The sequence below is a fragment of the Pistacia vera genome, unplaced genomic scaffold (assembly GCF_008641045.1).
Source record: "Pistacia vera cultivar Batoury unplaced genomic scaffold, PisVer_v2 Contig347, whole genome shotgun sequence".
Lineage (NCBI taxonomy): Eukaryota > Viridiplantae > Streptophyta > Magnoliopsida > Sapindales > Anacardiaceae > Pistacia > Pistacia vera.
Genome location: NW_022196165.1, coordinates 2,294,354 through 2,320,369, shown reverse-complemented (window position 1 = coordinate 2,320,369; position 26,016 = coordinate 2,294,354). Strand labels below are relative to the sequence as shown.

The 26,016-nt window shown below is 35.5% G+C and overlaps 1 non-coding gene and 1 pseudogene across 1 annotated transcript; one reads left to right on the top strand and one right to left on the bottom strand.

Moving 5' to 3' along the window:
• The first annotated feature begins 1,518 nt into the window (after nt 1-1,518).
• On the top strand, nt 1,519-1,625 carry LOC116139170. Its single transcript, XR_004129407.1, has one exon. It is a non-coding gene; the product is annotated as a small nucleolar RNA R71 (small nucleolar RNA).
• A 19,842-nt stretch (nt 1,626-21,467) lies between these two features.
• Nucleotides 21,468-25,434, bottom strand: LOC116139132 (annotated as a pseudogene).
• Between the last annotated feature and the right edge of the window lie 582 nt (nt 25,435-26,016).

The following is a 26,016-nucleotide window of genomic DNA, read 5'->3' as shown; positions in this document are numbered from 1 at the left end:
ATATCTAGTACTATAAAATCTACTGGGAAAATCAGTTTGTCTACCTTAATCAGGACGTCTTCGACTATCCCCCTAGGATATGTGATCGATCGATCAGCTAATTGAAGAGAAACGGTGGTCGTCTTCACTTCTCCCAATCCAAGCTTCCTGTAGATGGAAAAAGGCATTAAGTTAATACTAGCCCTTAAATCACATAACAATTTATCAAAATAACAACTACCAATAATGCAAGGGATAGTAAAACTCCCTGGATCTCGTAGTTTAGGTGGTAGTTTCTTGTGAATCAGCGCGCAGCATTCCTCCGTCAGCATGACTTTCTCGTGTTCCTCAAATTTCCTTTTGTGCGTGAGGATCTCCTTAAAAAATTTCGCATACTTCGACATCTGTTCTAGCATATCAACAAAAGGAATATTAATATGTAAACTTCTAAACATGTCAATGAACTTACCGAATTGCTTGTCGAGCTTCTGATTCTTCAACCGTTATGGGTATGGCAGAGTTGCCTGGCTCGGTTTCTGCTCAGATGTGCGCTCGCCACGGCCACCAGGTTCATCGCCGCAGTGATCGTCTAATAATCTTGATGATTTTGGAACATAATCATGCTCGCCACGGCGACAAGTTTCCTCGCCGCGGCAATCGTCCTTCCTTTTGACGGAATTCCCTGCATTCTCATGCTCGTCGCGACCACCATCTTCATCGCCGCGACGATCGTCTTTTTGCTCATCCTTCTGGTTTTGTTCTATCCTCTATTTTTCACCCTCCGAATTTTCCAAACTTCTTCCACTCCTCAGGGTGATTGCATGTGCCTGTTCCTTGGGATTTTTCTCTGTATCACTCGGTAAAACCCCTTGACCTCTTCCCGCTAATATGTTGTGAATCTGTCCATTCTGAGTCTCAATGTTCCTAATTGATGCAGATTGATTTTGAACCAGGGCGTCGGTCTTCTCAAACCTCTTGCTTGTCTCCTCAATGAACTTGGTCAATGCATTTTCCAAATTTTATTTTTGCTCTTGATGTTGAAAAGCAGGAGCTTGTTTTTGCTCATTGTTGTTGCTCCATGAAAAATTTGGGTGTTTCCTCCATGCTGGATTATACGTATTTGAATACGGATTCCCTTGCCCTCTTTGGAAATTGTTGACGTAGTTGGCTTGTTCATGCTGAGCAAACTGGTTTCCCTCTTGACAATTGTTCGACGCATGATTTCCTGCATAAAGGTCACATGTTAGAGAAAAAGATTCAATTGCATTTATTTTCAACACATTACCTAATTGCTTCTGGATGTTCGTAAGTTAAGCAGCCAATGCAGTGTAACTGTCGACTTCGTGCACTCCTGCTGATCTCCTTGTTGAATTTCTTTTCGGAGTCCTCATATAGTTGTTGTTCGCCATCACCTCGATCAGATTGTATGCTTCCTCTAGCGTTTTATTGTTCAAGGCTCCTCCACTTGTAGCATCAATCATAGCTTGAATGGTTGGTAGCAATCCTTGGTAGAACGTTTGTACTTGTGACCAGATTGGTATACCATGGTGTGGGCACCTCCGTAAGAGATCCTTAAACCTTTCCCATGCATCATACAATGACTCTGAATCTTGTTGGTAAAAGTTGGTAATCTCACTCCTCAGTTTGGCCGACTTGGCAGGTGGAAAGTACTTTGTGAGGAACGCTTAAGCCAACTCATTACACGTCGTGATGCTCCCAGATGGCAATGAAATCAACCAGGCCTTAGCTTTATCCCGTAGAGAGAATGGGAAAAGCCTTAGTCTGATTGCATCCCGGATACCCCATTATGCTTGAATGTGTCGCACAACTCCAGAAAATTTGCGATATGCAGGTTGGGATCATCATTCGGTAACCCAGCGAATTGGATTGACTGTTGAATCATTCCGATAATTGCTGGCTTAATCTCAAAATTGTTCGCTTGAACGGGTGGTCTCCTGATGCTTGAATGACACCCATCAATAGTAGGACTAGAGTAGTCTTTCAATGCTCTCTAAACCACTGCTGCACCACCCATTGCATTTCCTCATAAATTATCCTCATTCTCATTCTCTTGATTTTGCATATTAGGATTGACAACTCCTGTGTTCGCCATTGATCTTTCAGAAATAGCTTGCCTCTTTTCTTTCCTCAACTGTTTCGCGGTTCTCTCGATCTCAAAATCTAGTGGATTAAGATGACCACGACCTCTGGAACGTAAACTCTCCATATTCTAGCTGAAAACCACAAACAAAACAAACAAAAATAAAAATTAATTAGTAAATAGAAATAAAACAAATCAAATTAGCAACTAAATATTTCGTATTGATATTGGTAAAACAAAATAGTTCTCCAGCAACAACGCCAAAAACTTGACAGGCTATTCGCAAGTATATGAAATCGTGCAAGTGATAAAGTTCGAGTAAACGAGTGTCGAATCCCAAGGGAACTACCTACCAAGTACCAAACTAGTCTATTCTATTGCTATTTGATAAACAGAATTTTAAGAATAATTATTATGAAAAAGTAACAAACTAAAAAAAAAAACTAAATAAATGCAGAATTTGTAAACACTTTGATGTAAGGTCAATATGACTAAACCTAGGGCATAGATTTCGCACCAATTTAATCCTATGCATTGACATCTGTTGTTAACCTAATCGAACGTATTCTAAAAGCCAAATCCCCTATTATTCCACTAACTTTCTCTCGAGCAATTAGCAAATTAACCCTTAAGCAACAACCCAAGATATGTCTAAGTTGAATCTAGAAGCTAAGAGATCATTAAGCTCTATGGAATTTACCAGAGCCTCACAGATCGCGGTAACCTATCTCTAGCGTCCGCTCAATCTATGGTTTTATTACCTAAGGCAAATCAGGTTTCATCTCTCGATCTCAACCCAACCCATGATATCATTCAACTCTCGGGCCCTTGAGAATTGAAAGCATTACACACGATAATAAAACTTAGAATTCATGCTCAATATAAAATCAACATAAACATCAATACATGTTCATAAATTGGGCTACATCTGTAGCCTTAGAAAAGAGAATTAGTTCATAATGAAAATAACAAAATCCATCCTTCTATTCAACAACATCAGTTCAAGAAAGAAAAAGATAAAAACTTCTCTAATCGGTGAACGAGAGCTCTCCGAATCCCGATCTCCAACTTGGTAGCCGTCTTCTTCCTTCCCCAAAAGTTCCTTTTTAATTTCTTAAAAACTCTCTTTTATATCTCCTGGGTTCTGGTCGTGCTTAGAAAAAAGATTAGAAAACTTAGCTCATTCATATTCAGATTAGGGTAATGAATTAACACACACTCGTGACCCATCGCCGCGACAGTAAGAATGATCGCCGCAGCGATCGTTCTTTTTGTCCAAGGCATCCATAATCTTCAAAATTTGATAAAGTCATCAACACGAACATTGTAGCTCTCTGAATAAGCTTTCCAACGCCATTAGAATCGTCAAATTCTAACTTCTATAGCTCAAGTTATGACAGAAACATCAAGGAATACTTATGATTTTCTAGATTTTCCGTAACATCTTCTACGTGCCACAACTTCCTCATTTCGACTCTGATTCTTGTGCCGTTTGTTCCTATGCATTGTGAATCCTATCGACATCATTCTTTTCCCTTCAAAAACTTGTTTGAGCCTGAAAACACTCAAAATGCACCCGTGATCCCATAAATGGTATTTATGAAAGAATTAATTCAAATTCCACACTTTAAACACATTTTTCCATAAATAAACCAATTAAATCACTAATAAAATATAAACATTCAAGCTCTTATCAAATATTAGCATGTAAAGACTTCTTATATATTCTTTGTAAGTGTGGTAGTATTCTAAGATAAATAGTAGAGGACCAATAGCATCTCCCTTTAATTTTTTGTTTAAAACATATACACTTTGTAACTTTTACTCATCTTATTTCTTCGTAATATCTTTTTTTCTTCCCAAAACACACTTTAAGTTATTCTAATTGAAAAACTAAAAAAAATAAAGAAAAAGCTCTAAAAATTTGATAAACCTTCCTACATGAAAATGGGTTCATAACACCTTAAAAGTAATTAATATAAAAATGAGATTACATTTTTTACCCTTTTAAAATTGAATATTGGGTTCAATGATAAAATAAGTGGTGGTTAAAAATCACTACCCTTATTGGAATTATAAGTCCATCTTCTAAGCTTTTGTAATAAAACCTGTGTTTGGATCGACCCCATGGGCATTTTCTTATACCCTTATGTGATCATTTAATTTGAAATGCACGCCCGGCTCAAGGGCTAGGCAGGTGAGGCACCTGCCTAGGGCCCCAAAAATAAGGGCACAAATTTTTTATAATTTTTTAATATATTACAAAAATAAAAATAGTGTATGATTTTTTACCCGACCAAGGGAAAAAAAAAAAAAAAAAAGCTAAAAGACCCAAATTTATTATAACTTTTTTTACATATATTCCCACCCAAAGTTTGATAAAATAGTAAGTTTGTACTTCTAGTTCATATATTCTAATTTACACCCCTAAATTAACAAATTAAATTTCTTTTAACAATAAAAGACTAAAATAGTCATTTACATGTCTCAAATTACTCAACCCTAATTCCATCCCAAATTTCAATATTCACATAAATTATCTCCACCCCTCTTTCGCCACCAGCCTTTTGGAGTTGATTCCCATCAATTTTCTCACCAAAATTGATTGGAATCATCACTTTATCATTTTCTCAAGTGTTTTTCCAATCTTGATAGCCCTCGATTTGACTGATTTTTTACGAATCTCATAACCCAACTCCATCGTGCAGCCATTTTCGACCTTTTCAGCATGTACCCGACGTTGTTGGCCTTCCCTGACACCACCATCTTCCTCCCCTCAACCCTTTCACCAAAATCCCTATCATACCTCATATGTTTACTTCGTCAAATCGCCGGCCATCGAAACCTTTTGGGTTGCGACTTCTCAAGCCTTTTCTGGCCAATCCAGACATTGAAAATTACTTATTTCATCACCCATCGTTTCTCCAACATCTGCTCTCTAAAACCCCCTACCAACTTGACCCAGTTAACCTGTCAATCGCCGTCCACCTCTCCTAGTGATTTTGCATCTCAAAAGGCAAGAAAATAAATTTGAAATATTTTTTTTTAACATATGCTTATATTATTAGAAGGCCCCAAAGTAATTTTTGCCTAGGGTCATAAATGTTTTTGAGACGGCCCTGTTGAAATGTATTTGATGTTGTTGGAAACCTTCAAAAATCCTAGCTCTATAATTATTAAAAACTTACTATTATTATTAAAACAACATATCTTAAGGGGTTTAATAATTAGGTGATTATCAATTGGAAGACACTTATTTTAATAACTAAAAATAAAAATAAAAATACAAGTTTCATACTTATAAATAAATAGATAATTTTATCATCAACAAACGTATACTATCAATAGAAGAATATTCTTTTTTAACTTTTTTTAGAGACATATTTTAAAAAGTGACATGTTTGAGTGATTAAAGATATATATTTAATGATACAAATAAAACTTGTTTCATTCGTTTTAATTTTTAAAGTAAGTGTCCTCCAAATAATAATAGCCTTTTAATAATTAATACAAAAGAAATTTTGATAGTTTCTAAAACTATAGCTTAAACTACAATCCTATCTATACCTATACATACTTATATATATTTGACAAGTGGTTTTATTTGTAGTGACTTGACATTCTTGGTGTAATATTTGACAAGTGGTTTTATTTGTAGTGACTTGACATTCTTGGTGTAATATTTGACAAGTGGGCCAATGGCAATAACAAGCTCTTCTTCTATACAAATTGTTGTGCCAAAAATACATACTCATGTTAGCACCACTAATCAGAGTTCAGGAAAGCTTCATGCCGTCCAGGAGCTGTCACGTCGCCCGAAGACAGAAAGAATATAGTTGTTATAAACTTAGCAGATTTAGGTTCTGTTTGTGAGTAAATAAGGGCCGCACACCTGTTTAAGCCCCACACGATTTAAGGATATATCTTATGTAATCAACCAATGAGAAGAAATGTAGGAATTGTACGATACCTGCCCACTTGCAGACTTGTGATTATTACCTTGAATCCCTCGACTATAAATAGAGGATTCCCCCTCTCATTTTGAGGATTCTGATTGAAAAATAAAAAAGTTATACTCTAATTGTATATCAGCTCGCTATACGCAACCTGATTATAACTTTCATATATATTAAAAAACAGTGAACGTAAGATTCGCTTTAAGCACCCGAACCACTTATGAAATCATCTTCTATTTATTTACTTTTCATGAATCATTTACATGTAATTTTTAAGTCAGTTTAGCACTGTAAGTTATTGGTGTCAAAATCAATCATTAACCCAAATTGAAGAAATGAGAAGCAATATATTTGCATATTGGGACCATTTAAAGTCAACAAACTGGTCACTTGAAGAAAAATATTCAAAAAGCAAAAATAAGACTTAAAAGAGACAGAAGAAAAAACAAACAACATTATCACAAAGTATTTTTTTTCACAATGAACTTTTGACTTGGCAATTTGTGTGAGTAGCAGTTGATGATGATAAGGACTTCCCAGCTGTAACTTCACCTGCTTCATGGAATGGAAGCTCAGGAATTCCAAATACTGAAAGCAAAATGGTAAAGACTCCAGCAATATTTGACTGCAATTAGTTGTGCACAGAAATAAATGTTTTTGTCAATAATTTTAGTCAAATCACTGAATGTGTTCAATATCTGCATTGTTTGGTATATTAATTAACCATATGTAGCTTAGATTTAGAGTAGTTATAGCTGCAACGTCCTGTAATGGCGTTTTGAGGAGATGAAAACGTTTTATTTGGTTTTAGTTCAAAACCATATCATTTGTCTGTAATTTATTGAGTAAATTAAAACTACATGTATTTTTTTTCTCTATCTACCGAACCATTATAATTCAATTCTCTATCTACATGTATTTGGCCAAAAAGTTGTAGTAATAAATAAATGTGAGCAATGTTGCTGGCTTTAAATAATGAGTTATCATTTCTCACAATGATTTTCACTTCTTTCTTTTTTTTCTTTCTTTTCTTCAGTATTAGGGTTTTAATGCAGGAGAGAAAGAAAGAATTAATGGATGTAAAGAAAAAAAGTGGAAAGTGAAAAACCAAAATAAATAAATAAAGTGAAATGGTTTGCTGCACCAAATGATGAAGATGAAACACATGAAATTAAGAGTGTGACAGAAATGTCTTCCTTTATTACTAACAATCTGAGTGCACAAATCACTAGAAGGCCCAAGAAACAGATCCGCACGATAACTGGAATAATCATACAAGGATGTAACCCTATACAACAATAATAAATTAGAAGGAAAAACCAACCAAAAACTTATAAAGCCAAACTAATACAATCACTTCCAAATCCTATAAACATTCACTTCCTGATCCTGTTTTTCTTGAGGATACCATTTGAAGGCAATCCACTTGAATAATACAATATGAGCATGTGTAAAATGGCCACTAGAGAACTGGAAACAATCTGGTCTGTATGATCAAAATTGAACCTATCAAATGCAATTTTCAGACTCTTATTGAATTGCCTTGGACCGGAAGCTTGATGATCATATCTTCTGCTCCTGGAGCCTTCTTTTATTTCATTGCTGAAACTAAAACCTGAAAATTAAACAAATAAAAATTAGATTAATTTAAAGTTAAATAGCTATTTGTTATAAAACTAAATAAATTATAACTTTGAACAGAAATTCAATGAATTCTTACATGAATCCTGAATGCTGGCAAAGCTTTTAGAAACTAGTAGTGAGTTGGCGGTGGTGGAGATGCATAAATGTAGACTGGGGTTGGAGGTGATTTCACGGGTGGTGGTGGAGAGTGGTAGTAGTATGGTGGTATAATTTCCAAGATACCAAGATATGAGTTATCTATGAATTGGTTGAACAAGTATAAGGATTGGTCGCGACTAGCTTTGCTAGGTGAGCTACAACTCGAAGAGCTTATGCAGGTGGACAAGGTTGAGTCGAACTGTGCTGGATCTAGCGATAACCTCACAATTCCCCGAGCTTGAAGGAAAATCACACACAACAATCATGATCATCAAAATAATCATTGAAGTATCATTGTCGCTAACCACAAATTCATCATCAACAATATTCTCAAACTCCTCTTCGTCCGTTGGGATCTCGAATTGCGCAAGCTGCCATTGTAGATCTTGAAGTTGCCTCCTCAAATTGTCGAATCTCTCATCTCGGTGGTCATGTTGATAATCAACAGCGTCTCTCCTAGGAGCCATCCACGACCCTGCTGCGACCTCACCGACCTCGACCACAATATTGTTCAACCATCGATAACAAACCTGAAACTTTAATACCAAATGATGCCGAAACAATCAAGAGATGACTGAATGTAGGAAACCGATACGATAACCACCACTGAATTGTATCAAGATCGGATATTGGATTAATTGAAATAACCACAAAAAGCTATTAAGTTTCTACCAAAAATGCTACAAAAACCTTATTTATACTAGAATTAAACATAACTAGTTAGGAAAGCAATAAACCTAAAATTAAAACAAATCTTATTTTAATATGGAAAACATCTAAAACAAGAAATCTAATTTGATTAGAACTACTAAATTAAATTTGAATTTAGGAATAGAAAAGTGTAAACATAAGGAAATAATATAATTTTTTTTCCTAAAGATTTAATAAAATATTTCTACATTAGAGTAAGCTTACATGTACCATTCACCATTTTGAAGTCTACCAGTTTCGTCTTGCCATGGACTCATTAGGGAAGCGGCTCCAGCTCTCGACCAATTTGTGCAGGGTAGACCTAATCCCTTCTTCATCGTCGACTATGAGGAAACAACTCCTTACAGCTCCTCACTCCCTTTTAAAGCACCTCCTTCCTAAAGAGTCTTATGAACATTTCAATGTGCTAGAAGGAAACATACTTGATACCTCAACTGTTAGACCCCACGTGAATGGTTCTCGAAATGTTTTAACCTGTACCTCTCCACGCTTGCAGCTCTTATCTCGTGACGTAATAGGTTGTGACACTATGTTTACCCATTCGAGACCTAACCTATCTTCATCCTTAATTCCTTTTAAGCAATTATGAGTGCGTGTTTAAATATTCTATTCGTATTCCAATAAAATACACATTGTTTCCCTATTCTCAAAATACTACTCCAAATTATCAACTATTTAATTTTCAAATCCTACCTTGAATAACCTCCAACTCATTAACAATAATATTTCAAAAATACTACTCCAAATAACTAAAATACGTGTTTGTTTCCATCCTATTCGCATTCCAAATCAAAAAAATATAGTTGTTTTCCCTATTCTCAAAATCCTATCTAAATTATTCAACTATTTTTAATTTTCAAATTTACCCATAATAAAAACTAACTACCTAACAATAATATTTCAAAAATACTACTCAAATATTAAACAACGCACTCACATATATTTTCTGTCCTAACCTCTCTAAAATATCTAAATATAAAAATGTTCTCTTCATTATTTATATAATTCACAAGCATATAACCTTTGAAGAATATTCTAAGCACATTAAATTATAATCCATGCATAAGACATCAAGGTAGAGTTTCAAAATTACAAAAAAGAATTCATTACAGTCTCTCTTCCCTCGTTGCATTTTATAATAATAATAGGTTTACAAACTTATTATACAATTTTTTGGGGACAAATTGATGTACTTTAAAGTGAATTGATAAATTTGTATACAAAATCAAATAAAATGTAATAATTGTGATGAATGATGTGGCATAAAAGATTGTGATACAGTAATTGGTATATAAGAGTTTTGTTACGTAATTTGTATATGTAACTCCAATCTTAATTAACCTTGTTTAGGACTTGCTTCATGTGGCTTGTTTGCCGTTGTGTGGGGTACTAGTCGTTTGTCATGCGGCTTATGGGTTGCCATGCGGTTAGGGGCGACCATGTGATGTATGTGCCTACAAAGTGGTTGTAATGCGGTCCTAAGTTGTTTGTTTCAACCTTCCTTTGAATTTTGTCCCCCTAAGTGGTTTCCTCATTCTGACGTCAGTTTTGCTTAGTAAACCCACATAGTAATACCATTTTGATGGCCTGCTGACCATCATTTCATTTCGGAGTCTCGCACCCCCCAACTAGGCTCTAATTCCTTAGCCACAACTTGGCCCTTGGGCTTGCTTCATTTTGGCCTTTATTAACCATTGGGTCTTCTTCGTTCTTAAGTTTTATTTAACTCTTATTTTGATAGGACCCATAAATTTCATAAAAATACCCTTTGTCCTGGGCTTGCTCATTTGGCCTTTTAATTGGGTCTCTTTCGTTCTTAAGTTTTAATTTAACTTTATTTGATAGGACCCATAAATTTCATAAAAATACCCTCCAATTAATTTGAGTGATGCTATTTGTCCCCATTTATCTTGTTTAATCTCAGTCTAAAAAAAACTCAATTATAATTTTTAAAGTATTAAAATATCTAAATAAACCCCTATGTTTCCAAGCAATCCTTTTTTATTAAAATTTCAAGTAACTATCTATATTTATTAATCTTATTTTTTTTAATGGATTTAAATAACATAACTTATTTTTGTTTATAAATCTTGTTATGGTATTAAATGAGTACAACTATCAAATTTTTCATTCAAAACTATAAGTTAAAAAATTTAACATACTAAGTCACACAAAACGATTTTAGTTATCATCGACAAATACTATCATCGGGTGAATGACATATTTATTTTGTTCTAGCAATAAAAAAGAAAAAAAGAAAGAAAGCAAGTTAAACCAAAATTGATAAAGTGCATTAAAAAAATTAATTAAAATAAAGTTTTTAAATGTAGAATAAAAATTAGATTTTTGTACTAATTATATATCTTAGTGTAATTTTTATTTTTAATTTCCCTATTACTAATTTTAAGAAGGATAAAATTGGAAATAGAAAAAAAGATTATAAAGGGGTGTTGATAATGTAAAGAATAATACTACACTTTAAGAATCTATACAAGTCTTACATTAAAATTGATTATCAAAATATGATTGAGAATTGATATAAAAAATCAAATTAATTAATGACATTAATGATAGTGAATGGCATGACAATACAAGAATATTAGCACGTAAAGATTTCGTATATATTCTTTGTAAGTGTAGTAGTATTCTAAGATAAATAGTAGAGGACCAATAGCATCTCCCTTTAATTTTTTGTTTAAAACATATACACTTTGTAACTTTTACTCATCTTATTTCTTCGTATATCTTTTTTTCTTCCCAAAACACAATTTAAGTTTTTAATTGAAAAACAAAAAAAATAAAGAAAAAGCTCTAAAAAATTGATAAACCTTCCTACATGAAAATGGGTTCATAACACCTTAAAAGTAATTATATAAAAATGAGATTACATTTTTAACCCTTTTAAAATTAAATATTGGGTTCAATGATAAAATAAGTGGGGTTAAAAATCACTACCCTTATTGGAATATAAGTCCATCTCCTAAGCTTTTGTAATAAAACCTGTGTTTGGATCGACCCCATGGGCATTTTGTAAGGCCAGGCTTGGGTCGGCCCGAATTTGAGTTGGGCATGCTTTGTCATAACATTTCAAATTTGGAACATCAATGGTGTAGTTCACCCTTGTCGGAAATAACAATTTTAATGTTTAATCATAATTACTTTTTTATGGAAACATTCAGTAAGAAAATCTACATAAAAACCTACATAAGAGCAGGAAATAAAACTGGACTTTGATCTGCTCAATTAGATTGTTTCAAAATTATAATTATAACGCAATGGCAAAATACATGTACAGGATAATTTAATTAGTACTATGCAAAATGTTTTATACGGTATATACAACCTTGCTAAATATGACCTAATTATTTACATCTTGCGAATGACATAAGTGACTGAATTGAATAATTATATATTTATGTGATATGATGTAACACGAGTACATCACCTGTCAAACACATTATGTGATGTACAGTTGAAACTCAGTCTTTAATTAAGATTTATTTTCTCACTTATTTCAATAAAATCCCACTTACAAAATAAAATTTTATACAGCATTGTTTAATATAATTTTCTTATACCCTTATGTGATCATTTATTTGAAATGTATTTAATGTTGTGGGAAACCTCAAAAATCATAGCTCTATAAGTATTAAAAACTACTATTATCAAAACAACAATCTCAGGGGTTTATAATATTAGTAATGCTACATGACAAACAAGTCTTACAAAGATTTGTATAAAACTGATGTGGCACAAAAAATAGAAGAATGAATATGATAAGTTTGACTTTTTTATTCACTCTTCCATTTTTTTATGCAACATGTTTACACAAATCTTATAAGATTTTGTTGTACATCTAGTATTATTGTTAATAATTAGGTGATTATCAATTGGAAGACATTATTTAATAACTAAAAATAAAAATAAAAATACAAGTTTCATTTCGGAAAATAAATAGAATAAAGGCCAAGGAGGATCTAGCAAATCCCTCCTTGGTTCTTGGTGGTTGTCTTCGTGTGGACTTCTTGGTTCGATCCTACACTTGGATCGGTAGCAAACACATTCAGAGACAACATTGGTGGAGCCTCCAAACGTGGGTATAAATCTAAACCTTTGGATTCATTTTTCTGCAGATTCATATTATGCATAAACTGTAAAATCTATGCCCTGATTTTGGGTTCTAAGGAACGATCCGTAGTTGTAAAATTTTTGTTTTCCGCTGCGCAATCGGGTCGTTTCCTAACACCTTGCAATGTTGGGACCCCCGTAGATCATGCCTACCAAGACTTCATTGTTGGTGTTGGTCGGGGCTTGTTAGATCAGGTTATTCTTCTCACCAGTACTTTCGCAAGCTGATGCCTTCTTAACAAATTCTTTTAAGTAGCCCCTCTAAATCAGATCCTTGATGGCGTTCTTTAAAGCCCGACACTTATTGGTGTTGTACCCAATGTCCTGGTGGTATCGACAATACTTTTTTTTATCTCTTATGCCCGGAGCCCCCTTATTCTTTCTGGAGCAAGCAGTCTCTTAGCCTCATGAGAGATTTCATATATTTGAGCTATGTCTTGTGTGAGAGGGGGTGTATTCTACATATCGCAGGAAAGGCTGCCTTTCCCCGCGATTTTTCGTCTACTCGTTGATGCTTAGCTGCCATCTGGTAAAAATTTGTCAGGCTCACATAATCTTTGCTTTGGAGCTCTTTCCACAACTCCATTTGTGGCCTGATGCCCATAATTAGCAAAGTTTGGATTGATTCTTCAGGTGCATCCACAACCTTTGCTTGTTTATTCTGGAATCTCGTCAGATATGAGGTCAGCGTTTCATCTCTCTCCCAACGAATGTTGCTCAAGTAGCTAAGCGGCATTGCGAATTGTCTCCTCGCCTGGAATTGTTGCAAGTACAGTGAGGAAAATTGTTGCCAAAAACTAATGGAGTTCGTCTTGAGTCTTTTATACCACCTTTTGGCATCCCCTACCAGTGTGACCACAAAGCAGTGACACTTTGCCAAGTCACAAACCTGATGCAACTTCGTCAAGTCGTTGAAAGTGTCGAGGTGGTCTTTGAGATCTCATTTCCCAACGAACTTACTTTCTAACTCCCTAAATCCCTAGGGAAACGGGGCCTAGGAACTTCCTCTGTAAAGGGAGAGCTCACTATTTCTTCTGCTGCATTGTTCTAGCGGGCTCTTAGATCATCGAGCATTTTTTGTACCTGATCTAAGTCTTCATTGTGAAGATTGCCTTGGCTAGCTCTGTTCAGCCTTACCTCAAGCAAGTGAGTTTGCAAATATGTTGCTTGTGAGCCCCTTCCATTATACGCATTGATGCACGAGGTTGAGTCATGATGGTTGGGCTGGTAGGTGCTATAATGTTCGTCAGTGCGTTGCTCGTGATGTTGGTTATAACCGAAATGTCGATCATGGCCAGATTGGTGCACATGACTCACCTCGCGAGCTTGCGAGGTTTGAGTCTACTTGGGCATGGGTTAAAACTGGCACGCTGATGCAAGGGATACCGCTAGGCAAGTTGAGTGTCTCGTAGGCGACCATTACCTTCATTTTCCCTCATTGGCTATTTTCTTGGTCGCCTCCCAAGGTTTGTTTGCTTGAGAGACTCATGTTCGTGAGCGGAATGGACTTTGTGACGTGAGAAATGTCAGTTACCCCTCATGCCAATGAACCAGAATGATCGCCGACTGAATTCTGACATGTCAGGCTGATATCTATGAAGCATGGCTGGTCAAGGTCCTGGGTGGTTGGTTGTTGATTTCTTAACTCAACCACGTTCTGTTGCATCGCTTGTGCAACCATTGTTGTGATCATCTCCGCCAATTGGCCATTCTTTGGATTCAACGTCCCTACCCTTTGGTTATTCACGACCTGTTGACCTGGCGGCATTAGTGGTCGATGCCCAGCAGCGTCTTGTTGCACCTCTTAGTGGGTGGTTTCCACATTGTCGTGGTTTTCAGTGGTGGTTTTCGATCTTGTACCCATCATTTTGGGCCTTGAGTGATTAGATCACTAGGGTTATTTGTCAAAAATTCTGAGATTTTGATGGAGGCCCTCCTTCTAGCATCAAAATGTTGATGCAAGAATACACCATCTAGAGCGATTCAATCAACCTTGAGTCCTTGACAGAATCGGAACTGATGTGTGCGTGATTACAGGTAACCAGCAATGAATAAACGAAAAATGCAGTAAAGTAAATGACAAGAAAGTTTTTAAAGTGGTTTGACGAGTTATAATCTTGAGCCTACATCTACTATTTTTGTATTTGCTGTGAGAGCTTATAATGACAATCCTAGAATAATTTGCTAACCCCTTTCTCATCGTTGGAGGGGGTTTATATACAGATTTTGTACAAACGAAAGAGCGAAAATAAAGGGATTACAATTAAGTTTGAAATGCAACTTTGATATTCTCGCGATTGAGCTCTATGATTGCGCAAAGATTGTTGTCGATCTAATCATTTCCAAGATACCCAAGATCTGAAGTTATCTATGAATTGGTTGAACAAGTATAAGGATTGGTCGCGACTAGCTTATGCTAGGTTGAGCTACAACTCGAAGAGCTTATGCTAGGTGGACAATCGGTTGAGTCGAACTGGTTCTGGATCTAGCGATAACCTCACAATTCCCCGAGCTTGAAGGAAAAATCACACACAACAATCATGATCATCAAAATAATCATTGAAGTAATCATTGTCGCTAACCACAATTTCATCATCAACAATATTCTCAAACTCCTCTTCGTCCGTTGGGATCTCGAATTGCGCAAGCTGCCATTGTAGATCTTGAAGTTGCCTCCTCAAATTGTCGATCTCTACATCTCGGTGGTCATGTTGATAATCAACAGCGTCTCTCCTAGGAGCCACTCCACGACCCCTGCTGCGACCTCACCGACCTCGACCACAATATTGTTCAACCATCGATAACAAACCTGAAACTTTAATACCAAATGATGCCGAAACAATCAAGAGATGACTGAATGTAGGAAACCGATACGATAACCACCACTGAATTGTATCAAGATTCGGATATTGGATTAATTGAAATAACCACAAAAAGCTATTAAGTTTCTACCAAAAATGCTACAAAAACCTTTATTTATACTAGAATTAACCATAACTAGTTAGGAAAGCAATAAACCTAAAATTAAAACAAATCTTATTTTAATATGGAAAACATCTAAAACAAGAAATCTAATTTGATTAGAACTACTAAATTAAATTATGAATTTAGGAATAGAAAAGTGTAAACATAAGGAAATAATATAATTTTTTTTCCTAAAGAATTCTAATAATATATTTTCTACATTAGAGTAAGCTTACACGTACGCCATTCACCAACTTGAAGTCTACCAGTTTCGTCTTGCCATGGACTCATTAGGGAAGCGGCTCCAGCTCTCGACCAATTTGTGCAGGGGTAGACCTAATCCCTTCTTCATCGTCGACTATGAGGAAACAACTCCTTACAGCTCCTACACTCCCTTTTATAAAGCACCTCCTTCCTAAAGAGTCTTATGAAGCATTTTCAATGTGCTAGAAGGAAACATACTTGATACCTCAACTGTTAGACCCCACGTGAATGGTTCTCGAAATGTTTTAACCTCTTACACTCTCCACACTTGCGGCTCTTGTCTCGATGTTATGTAATAAGGTTGTGACACTATGTATACCCATTCGAGACCTAACCTATCTTCATCCTTAATTCCTTTTAAGCAATTATGAGTGCGTTTGTTTAAATATTCTATTCGTATTCCAAATAAAAATACACATTTGTTTCCCTATTCTCAAAATACTACTCCAAATTATTCAACTACTTTTAATTTTCAAATCCTACCTTGTAATAACCACTCAACTCTACCTAACAATAATATTTCAAAAATACTACTCCAAATATCTAAACAAACGCACCTCACATAATATTTTCTAGTCCTAACCTCTCTAAAATATCTAAATATAAAAAATGTTCTCTCTCATTATTTATTAATAAATTCACAAGCATATAACCTTTGAAGAATAATTCTAAGCACATTAAATTTACTAATCCATGGCATAAGACATCAAGAGTAGAGTTTCAAAATTACAAAAAAGAATTCATTACAGTCTCTCTCTCCCTCGTTGCATTAATTTATATATAATAATAGGTTTACAAACTTATTATACAATTTTTTGGGGACAAATTGATGTACTTTAAAGTGAATTGATAAATTTGTATACAAAATCAACATAATAAATGCTAATTAATATTTATGAATGATGTGGCAATAAAATATTTGTGATACAGTAATTGGTATATAAGAGTTTTGTATACGTAATTTGTATATGTAACTCCACTCTTAATTTATACCTTGTTTAGGACTTGCTATATGTCGCTTTGTTTGCATTCAACCTTCGTGTGGTGGGTACTAGTCGGTTGTCATGCGGCTTATGTGGCTGCTAGGTGACAGCCCTGCGGTCTAGGAGGCGACCATGTGATGTATGTGCGTACAAAGTGGTTGTAAGGCGGCTTGTAAGTTGTTGTACAACCTCTCCTTTGAATTTTGTCCCCCTAAGTGGTTTCCTCATTTCTGACGTCAGTTTTGCTTAGTAAACCACATTAGTAATACCATTTTGATGGCCTGCTGAGACCATCATTTCATTTCGGAGTCTCGCACCCCCCAACTAGGCTCTAATTCCTTAGCCACAACTTGGCCCTTGGGCTTGCTTCATTTTGGCCTTCTATTAACCATTGGGTCTCTCTTCGTTCTTAAGTTTTAATTTAACTCTTATTTTGATAGGACCCATAAATTTCATAAAAATACCCTCCAATTTAATTTGAGTGATGCTATTTGTCCCCTATATTTTATCTTGTTTAATCTCATGTCTAAAAAAACTCAATTATAATTTTTAAAAGTATTAAAATATCTAAATAAACCCCCTATGTTTCCAAGCAATCCTTTTTTATTAAAATTTCAAGTAACTATCTCATACTTTATTAATCTTTATTTTTTTTAATGGATTTAAATAACAATAACTTATTTTTTGTTTTATAAAATCTTGTTATGGTATTAAATGAGATACAACTATCAAATATTTTTCATTCAAAACTATAAGTGGTTTTGAAAAAATTTAACATACTAAGTCACACAAAACGATTTTAAGTTATTCATCGACAAATACTATCATCGGGTGAATGAACATATTTATTTTGTTCTAGCAATAAAAAAAGAAAAAAAGAAAGAAAGCAAGTTAAACCAAAATTGATAAAGTTGCATTAAAAAAAATTAATTTAAAATAAAGTTTTATAATGTAGAATAAAAATTAGAGTTTTTGTACTAATTATATATCTTAGATGTAATTTTTATTTTTAATTTTCCCTATTACTAATTTCTAAGAAGGATAAAATTGGAAATAGAAAAAAAGATTATAAAAGGGGTTTGATAATGTAAAGAATAATACTACACTTTATTAAGAATCTATACAAAGTCTTACATTAAAATTGATATATCAAAATATGATTGGATGAATTGATATAAAAAATCAAATTAATTAATGTACATTAATGATAGTGAATGGCATGACAATACAAGAATATTAGCACGTAAAGATTTCGTATATATTCTTTGTAAGTGTAGTAGTATTCTAAGATAAATAGTAGAGGACCAATAGCATCTCCCTTTAATTTTTTGTTTAAAACATATACACTTTGTAACTTTTACTCATCTTATTTCTTCGTAATATCTTTTTTTCTTCCCAAAACACAATTTAAGTTATTCTAATTGAAAAACTAAAAAAAATAAAGAAAAAGCTCTAAAAAATTGATAAACCTTCCTACATGAAAATGGGTTCATAACACCTTAAAAGTAATTTATATAAAAATGAGATTACATTTTTAACCCTTTTAAAATTAAATATTGGGTTCAATGATAAAATAAGTGGTGGTTAAAAATCACTACCCTTATTGGAATTATAAGTCCATCTCCTAAGCTTTTGTAATAAAACCTGTGTTTGGATCGACCCCATGGGCATTTTGTAAGGCCAGGCTTGGGTCTGGCCCGAATTTGAGTTGGGCCATGCTTTTGTCATAACATTTCAAATTTGGACATCAATGGTGTAGTTCACCCTTGTCGGAAATAACAATTTTAATGTTTAATCATAATTACTTTTTTATGGAAACATTCAGTAAGAAAATCTACATAAAAACCTACATAAGAGCAGGAAATAAACTGGACTTTGATCTGCTCAATTAGATTGTTTCAAAATTATAATTATAACGCAATGGCAAAATACATGTACAGGATAATTTAATTAGTACTATGCAAAATGTTTTATACGGTATACTACATCTTGCTAAATATGACCTAATTATTCTACATCTTGCGAATGACATAAGTGACTGAATTGAATAAATTATATATTTATGTGATATGATGTAACACGAGTACCATCTACCTGTCAAACAACTTATGTGATGTACAGTTGACACTCAAGTCTTTAATTAAGATTTATTTTCTCACTTATTTCAATAAAAATCCCACTTACAAAATAAAATTTTAATACAGCATTGTTTAAATAAATAATTTTCTTATACCCTTATGTGATCATTTAATTTGAAATGTATTTAATGTTGTTGGAAACCTTCAAAAATCATAGCTCTATAAGTATTAAAAACTTACTATTATTATCAAAACAACATATCTCAGGGGTTTAATAATTGAGTAATGCTACATGTACAAACAAGTCTTACAAAGATTTGTATACAAACTGATGTGGCACAAAATAAATAGAAGAATGAATATGATAAGTTTGACTTTTTATATTCACTCTTCCATTTATTTTATGCAACATCAGTTTGTACACAAATCTTTATAAGATTTGTTTGTACATCTAGTATTATTGTTAATAATTAGGTGATTATCAATTGGAAGACACTTATTTTAATAACTAAAAATAAAAATAAAAATACAAGTTTCATTCGTATAAATAAATAGATAATTTTATCATCAACAAACATATATTATCAATAGAAGAATATTCTTTTTATCCTTTTTTTACATTTTTTATCAATAAACAGACACTGTTTTAGAGACATATTTTAAAAAGTGACATGTTTGAGTGATTAAAGATATATGTTTAATGATACAAATAAAACTTGTTTCATTCGTTTTAATTTTTAAAGTAAGTGTCCCCAAAATAATAATAGCCTTTTAATAATTAATATAAAAGAAATTTTGATAGTTCCTAAAACTCTAGCTTAAACTAAAATCCTATCTATACCTATACATACTTATATATATTATCTTATAGAGGATGTGGTTTTATTTGTAGTGACTTGAAATTCTTGGTGTAATATATGACAAGTGGGCCAATGGCAATAGCAAACTCTTCTTCTATACAAATTGTTGTGTTAAAAATACATACTGATGTCAGCACCACCACTCAGAGTTCAGAAAGACTTCATGCCGTCCAGGAGCTGCCATGTTGGCCGAGACAAAAAGAATATAGTTGTCATAAACTTAGCAGATTTAGGTTCTGTCTGTGAGTGAATAAGAGTCGCACACTTGTCTAAGCCCCACGCGATTTAAGGATATCTTTTATGTAATCAATCAATGGGAAGCAAGGTAAGAATTGTACGATTCCTACCCACTTGCAAACTTGTGATCATTACCTTGAATCCCTCGACTATAAATAGAGGACTTCCCCTCTCATTTTGAGGATTTCGATAGAAAAAGAAAAAAGCTATACCCTAATTATATCTCAGCTCGCTATACGCAGAATGATTGTAATCTCTCATATATATATTAAAAAACAGTGGACGTAAGATTCGCTTTGAACATCCAAACCACTTTACAAATTATCTTCTATTTATTTACTTTTTCATAAATAATTTACATGTAATTTCTAAGTCAATTTAACACTTTATACTTGCACGCTGATGTCAAAATCAATCATCAACACAAACGAAGAAATGAGAAGCAATATATATATATATATATATTGGACCATTTAAAGTCAACAAACTGGCCACTTGAAGAAAAACATTCAAAAAGCAAAATAAGACTTAAAAGAGACAGAAGAAAAAACAAACAACATTATCACAAAGTATTTTTTTTCACAATGAACTTTTGACTTGGCAATTTGTGATGAGTAGCAGTTGATGATGATAAGGACTTCCCAGCTGTAACTTCACCTGCTTCATGGAATGGAAGCTCAGGAATTCCAAATACTGAAAGCAAAATGATAAAGACTCCAGCAATATTTGACTGCAATTAGTTGTGCACAGAAATAAATGTTTTTGTCAATAATTTTAGTCAAATCACTGAATGTGTTCAATATCTGCATTGTTTGGTATATTAATTAACCATATGTAGCTTAGATTTAGAGTAGTTATAGCTGCAACGTCCTGTAATGGCGTTTTGAGGAGATGAAAACGTTTTATTTGGTTTTAGTTCAAAACCATATCATTTGTCTGTAATTTATTGAGTAAATTAAAACTACATGTATTTTTTTTCTCTATCTACCGAACCATTATAATTCAATTCTCTATCTACATGTATTTGGCCAAAAAGTTGTAGTAATAAATAAATGTGAGCAATGTTGCTGGCTTTAAATAATGAGTTATCATTTCTCACAATGATTTTCACTTCTTTCTTTTTTTTCTTTCTTTTCTTCAGTATTAGGGTTTTAATGCAGGAGAGAAAGAAAGAATTAATGGATGTAAAGAAAAAAAGTGGAAAGTGAAAAACCAAAATAAATAAATAAAGTGAAATGGTTTGCTGCACCAAATGATGAAGATGAAACACATGAAATTAAGAGTGTGACAGAAATGTCTTCCTTTATTACTAACAATCTGAGTGCACAAATCACTAGAAGGCCCAAGAAACAGATCCGCACGATAACTGGAATAATCATACAAGGATGTAACCCTATACAACAATAATAAATTAGAAGGAAAAACCAACCAAAAACTTATAAAGCCAAACTAATACAATCACTTCCAAATCCTATAAACATTCACTTCCTGATCCTGTTTTTCTTGAGGATACCATTTGAAGGCAATCCACTTGAATAATACAATATGAGCATGTGTAAAATGGCCACTAGAGAACTGGAAACAATCTGGTCTGTATGATCAAAATTGAACCTATCAAATGCAATTTTCAGACTCTTATTGAATTGCCTTGGACCGGAAGCTTGATGATCATATCTTCTGCTCCTGGAGCCTTCTTTTATTTCATTGCTGAAACTAAAACCTGAAAATTAAACAAATAAAAATTAGATTAATTTAAAGTTAAATAGCTATTTGTTATAAAACTAAATAAATTATAACTTTGAACAGAAATTCAATGAATTCTTACATGAATCCTGAATGCTGGCAAAGCTTTTAGAAACTAGTAGTGAGTTGGCGGTGGTGGAGATGCATAAATGTAGACTGGGGTTGGAGGTGATTTCACGGGTGGTGGTGGAGAGTGGTAGTAGTATGGTGGTAGAGGAGATGGGGATGGTGGTGGTGGGGATTTGTAGTAATAAGGAGGTGGTGGAGAATGTACTGGAGGTGGTGGGTATTTGTAGTAATAGGGAGGTGGAGGAGATGGCGATGGTGGGGGTGGAGATTTGTAGTAGTAAGAAGGTGGCGGGGAATGTACCGGTGGGGGTGGGGATTTGTAGTAGTCGGTAGGTGGTGGGGAATGTACCGGTGGTGGAGGGGATTTGTAGTAGTAGGGAGGTGGTGAGGAATGTACCGGTGGTGGAGGGGATTTGTAGTAGTAGGGAGGTGGTGGGGATTTGTAGTAGTAAGGTTTTGGAGGAGACAGCGATGGTGGTGGAGGGGATTTGTAGTAGTAGGGAGGTGGAGGAGATGGCGATGGTGGCGGTGGGGATTTGTAGTAATCGGTTGTATGGTTGGTGGCGGGGAATAGACCGGTGGTGGTGGAGACTTGTAGTAGTATGGTGGAGATTTGTGGTAGTATGGTGGGGAGTACACCGTGGAGGTGGTGACTTGTAGGAGTATGTGGGGATTTATGATAGTATGGTGGGAGAGTAAACTGGGGGTGGTGGGGACTTGAGTAGTACGGCGGGAGATTGTGGTAGTATGGTGGGGAGTACACCGGTGGAGGTGGACTTGTAGTAGTATGGTGGGGATTATGATAGTATGGTGGTGAGTAAACGGGGGTGGTGGAGACTTGTAGTAGTACGGTGGAGAATAAACTGGTGTGGTGGTGGGTGGAGACTTGTAGTAGTATGGTGGAGACTTAGGTAGTAGGGTGGAGAGTAAACTGGTGTGGTGGTGGAGACTTGTAGTGGTATGGTGGAGAATAAACTGCGTGGCGGTGGTGGGGGAGACTGTAGTAGTACGGTGGAGATTTATGGTAGTATGGTGGAGAATAAACTGGCGGTGGTGGGGAGACTTGTAGTAGTACGGTGGAGATTTATGGTAGTATGGTGGAGAATAAACTGGTGGTGGGGAGGAGACTTGTGTGTACGGTGGAGATTTGTAGTATGGGGAGAAAAACCGGTGGCGGCGGAGATTATAGTAGTACACGGAGGTGGCGGGGACTTGTAAACGAAGTCGGTGGTGGGGAGGAGGACTGTAGTAGGAAGGAGCAGGAGTTGGTTCGGGCTGGGCTTCTCACATCCTCATAAGGAGTCTTAGGAGCATAAGCAAATGCCTTAGCTTGAAGCACAACTTCATACTCAGTCTTGGACTTCACTTTAAGCTCAGCACCTTGTTACCCCAATGAAGATCAGTGGCAATGTTGCATGGAGAATCCTTGGGAGCCTTGTGGAGCTTGGCCTTGCAGGCTTTTCCTCCATATTTTCCATAATCAAATCCTTCAACAGTGATGCTGTATTTTCCATTGATCTTTGTCTTTCCGTATGCCTTAATCTTCTTTACCGGCCTCGCAAGTCACCTCAACAACAGCTCCTGTTTCCAAATGTGACAATAAGAATAATGTAAGCATAATTGTTGCCGGTCAAACTAAAATTTAATATATTCCTAAACTCTACCTACTACTATAACTGATTAAATTTTTGTCGGTCTTAGTGGGTTAATCAAATCAATTGATGGTTTAATTAATTAATATTTGGGGCCAAATCGCCAATTAACCATTAGTTTTCAAACTGTCTCTGTTATGTACAGCTAATTGGCAGCTTCCTTTGTCTTTCAGAAGTGCCATACAACGTAAGAACAAATGATGATAACATTATTTGAATAATATACTATATTTTATAACTTATTGTTCAGAAATGATACCATATTTAGAGTAAATTATATGATTTAATAAAAAACATAGGAAATAGGATTTTATTATATTACCTAAAATTTTTGCGAGTGTGTTCTTTCACTTTCAAATCACTATGGTTGCCCAATTTAGAACTTCCTTATTATCTATACAACTACAGTATTTATGGTAAAAATCGTAGAAACTAAACCAAGTTAAATTAAAATTCTTTTTAAGGAAAAAAAAAAAAACGTTTCATATGGACTATTTACTAAACGATGAGAATTGGGAAAAATTTTACCTTTTAGATGCTTCTTGTCGTGTGACTTCTCGGGTACTTCCAGTCATAACATCTGTAGCAGTAAACCTTTCCAACTACCTTGAAAACAAATTCAGGGGATGGGGGTGAGGGTGAGGGTTGGGACAGGTGGCGGCGGAGACTTATAGTAGTATGGTGGTGAAACATAATGTGTAGGTGGTGGAGGAGATTTGTAGTAGTATGGTGGTGGTTGGGAATGCACTGGTGGTGGGTGGAGATTGTTAGTAGTAGGGAGGTGGAGGATATTTCTTAGGTGGTGGGAGGAGAGTTGTAGTAGTACGGAGGTGGAGGAGAAGGTGAGGGTGGTGGGGGGACTTGTAGTAGTATGGTGGTGGAGGATATTTTTCGGTGGTGGTGGGAGACTTGTAGTAGTAAGGTGGAGGAGGAGATTCTCTGTGGTGGTGGAGACTTGTAGTAGTAAGGAGGAGGGGGAGATTTCTCTGGTGGTGGGGAGACTTGTAGTAGTAAGGAGGAGGAGATTTCTCTGGTGGTGGTGGAGACTGTAGTAGTAAGGAGGGGGAAGATTTCTTTGGTGGGGGAGACTTGTAGTAGTAAGGAGGAGGGGGAGATTTCTCTGGTGGTGGTGGAGACTTGTAGTAGTAGGCGGAGGAGGAGACTTCTCTGGTGGTGGGGAAGATGGGCTGGTAGTAGTAAGGAGGAGGGAGATTTCTCTGGTGGTGGTGGAGAGTGTAGTAGTAAGGAGGAGGGGAGATTTCTCTGGTGGTGGTGGAGACTTGTAGTAGTAAGAGGAGGAGGGAGATTTCTTGTGGTGGTGGAGACTTGTAGTAGTAAGGTGAGGAGGAGATTTCTCTGGTGGTGGTGGAGACTTGTAGTAGTAAGGAGGAGGGGAGATTTTATGGTGGTGGTGGAGACTTGTAGTAGTAGAGGGAGGGGAGGAGGACTTCTCTGGTGGTGGTGGAGACTTGTAGTAGAAGGAGGAGGAGATTTCTCTGGTGGTGGTGCAGACTTGTAGTAGTAAGGAGGAGGGGAGATTTCTCTGGTGGTGGTGGAGATTGTAGTAGTAAGGAGGAGGGGGAGATTTCTCTGGTGGTGTGGAGACTTGTAGTAGTAAGGTTGAGGAGGAGATTTCTCGGTGGTGGTGGAGACTTGTAGTAGAAGGTGGGGGAGATTTCTCTGGTGGTGGTGGAGAATGTGAAGTAAGGTGGAGGAGATTTCTCTGGTGGTGGGAAACTTGTAGTAGTAGGTGGAGGGGGAGATTTCTCTGGTGGTGGTGGAGACTTGTAGTAGTAAGGTGGAGGAGGAGACTTCTCAGAGGTGGTGGAGATTTATCATCAAGGCGGAGGAGGAGAAGAGAAGGTGGTGGGGGAGATTTATACTCATAAGGATGAGATTGGGGAGGGGGTGAATAGTAAGGAAGCATCACCAAATAAACTTGACCTACTTACTCGAAACAAGTAACATGGCCAATGCGACCACAATGGGGCCAAAATCGACCCGGGGCCGATTTCTGACCCGGAATTGCCATGGCTTTCCCGGGGAGATGACCAATTCTGGCCAATGTGGGTGGGATTCAGGGATGAATGTTGGGAAAGAATGGTGAGGAAGGGGTTTTCTGGATGAGTTAGAGATGCATGGAGAGTGAGTTTATATAATAGGAGTAGTCGTTATAGGGGAGCTGTCAATGAGGACTAATTCAATTTGTGCTTTTGATTAATGCAGCTTCGCATTGCTAGCTGTCCAGACCATTGATAATTCAACTATTTTATTAAATTTTAAATCCTTGGATTCCTCCATTTGGCTGAGAACTAATCATCAACTGCTCTTTTAACATTACACATTACATTATACTCTTTTAATTTAATTATATTATTTCTACTGCTTTATCTTCCTGGAAAACTCTCTCTATTCATAACTAATACAAACTCGATAATTCTACACTGAGTCGTGGCGTTAAAGAAGGAGTGGGACTCATGTAAAAACGAACTGATAACTCAGAGATAAA